The sequence below is a fragment of the Scylla paramamosain genome, chromosome 2 (assembly GCF_035594125.1).
Source record: "Scylla paramamosain isolate STU-SP2022 chromosome 2, ASM3559412v1, whole genome shotgun sequence".
Taxonomy (NCBI): domain Eukaryota; kingdom Metazoa; phylum Arthropoda; class Malacostraca; order Decapoda; family Portunidae; genus Scylla; species Scylla paramamosain.
Genome location: NC_087152.1, coordinates 16883039 through 16885000, shown reverse-complemented (window position 1 = coordinate 16885000; position 1962 = coordinate 16883039).

Genomic DNA, 1962 nt, shown 5'->3' with positions numbered 1-1962 from the left:
GGTGAATATAAAGAAACACGTGTACTTTTATAATACAGCAGCCTTTGTCCAGACGCTTCAGACAGTAGCTCAAACGGAATCTCCGACAAACGCCGCCTCACAGTTACTGCCAGACTCACAATGCATGAAAGTAGCGCCACGGAGGATTAAAGAGTATTAACATGGCTTACAAATAGAAAAATAATGCAGTGTTCGAATTCTGAATTTAAATGTGTGTGTGTGTGTGTGTGTGTGTGTGTGTGTGTGTGTTCTTACAACGAGACTTCTTTTTCTTTCTTTTATACATTCACAAGGATCATGTAGCATGTTATCTTCATCTCAGCTGTATCTCGTCCCTGCCCAATTCGATCCTGCACCAACCACGCACTGATATAATAGAATGACACCAGACATGACTGCTTTACATTTGACACTATCCTGCACTCTATTACACCTTCCTGCATCTTTCTTAAATCACCCTATACCATTCTACACCATCCTATTACATCCTATATCATCCTATACCAGTCACACAGCACTAATACAATCACCATACATCGTACACCACCCTACATCACTCACCACCGTCCTACATCATCCTGCAACATCTAACAATAACCTGGTCTCATTAATGGAGCAGGCAAGGCAGGTGGTAAGGAAAGTAGCAAAGTAGCAAGTGTAAATATTCCTCCTCTGCCATCACATCATGTAGTGTTATGTGTTGGTGCTGTGACGTGGTGCTTCAATTAGTTCAACCACATTCCTCTCACCTTAACATGCTGCTAATTGATGTGTACAGTCAATCGAACAGGCATTGCTTTTACATTCACTATGCTTCCACTGATTTACTTCGTCCCTTTCCCTCAGTACTCTCAATATGTTGTAGTCTCTCAAGGTGATGAATGTACTCTTATTTCCTCACATTCAGAATATCGGTTTACTGTGGGGTGCTCAATGCGGGTTGGTAGCTATTAGAAGAACGTAAGAATATAAGGGGAAGCTGCAACAATGAAGCCACTAGGTCTACTGTACACGTGGCAGTCAGTCCCTGTACAAAGCATACTTTCCTATCATCTCTATTCATTAATGTATCTAATCTTCTTTTGAGGCTCCCTTTTTTCTGACTCGGCACTAACAGCCTGAGTACGGAATCTGAGTCATCTTCCACTCTAGTGTGTGTGTGTGTGTGTGTGTGTGTCATTATCATTCTCTCTCTCTCTCTCTCTCTCTCTCTCTCTCTCTCTCTCTCTCTCTCTCTCTGCAAGAGTCATGTAGCTCCATCCTGCCCCGTCATCCTCTTTTTCCCCCCTTCAATCCATCACTTTAAGGGGCGGCGTCAGGTTCCAGTGCGCGCCGGACAAACCACCACGGCAAGGATGATTTATGGAGGAGCGGTGATTGCTGTGGTGAAAAGGAGAGCTTGGGAGTGAGCGGGAGGCGGGGGTACGAGCAAAGCCGGGAAGCGAGGGAGAGTGAGTAAGAGGGATATGGTCAATAGTTTCCTTCCCAAAAGAGAGAGAGAGAGAGAGAGAGAGAGAGAGAGAGAGAGAGAGAGAGAGAGAGAGTCTAAATTTTCTTGTGATAATAAAAATAAATAAATAAATAAACATATGATACCTTCTAGTTTAGTTTTATGTGGGTCCCGTTTTCCCATGTCTCCCTCACTGCACCTGCGTACGTTTTCTGTTCTTGCTTTGTTACGTCCCTCCCTCCTTTCTTGAGCTACGTTAGTATAAACAATGACATAGAGAGAGGGCGAGCTACAAGAAGCCAGCAAGTCTACACGTGGCAGTCTTTGTATTAGTGCATAAACGCTGATTGCTTAACCTCACAAGAACAACATTTCATAGCCTATAAGAGCACAAGAGAGACATCTAGTGGAGGGCTGCAGTAACACGCTCACTCAGGCAAGGTGTCAGTTTGTCATTTTATTGTCGGCATAGTATCTTTGCCTTCCGATCTTGTTTATTTTCCTTTGTTTCA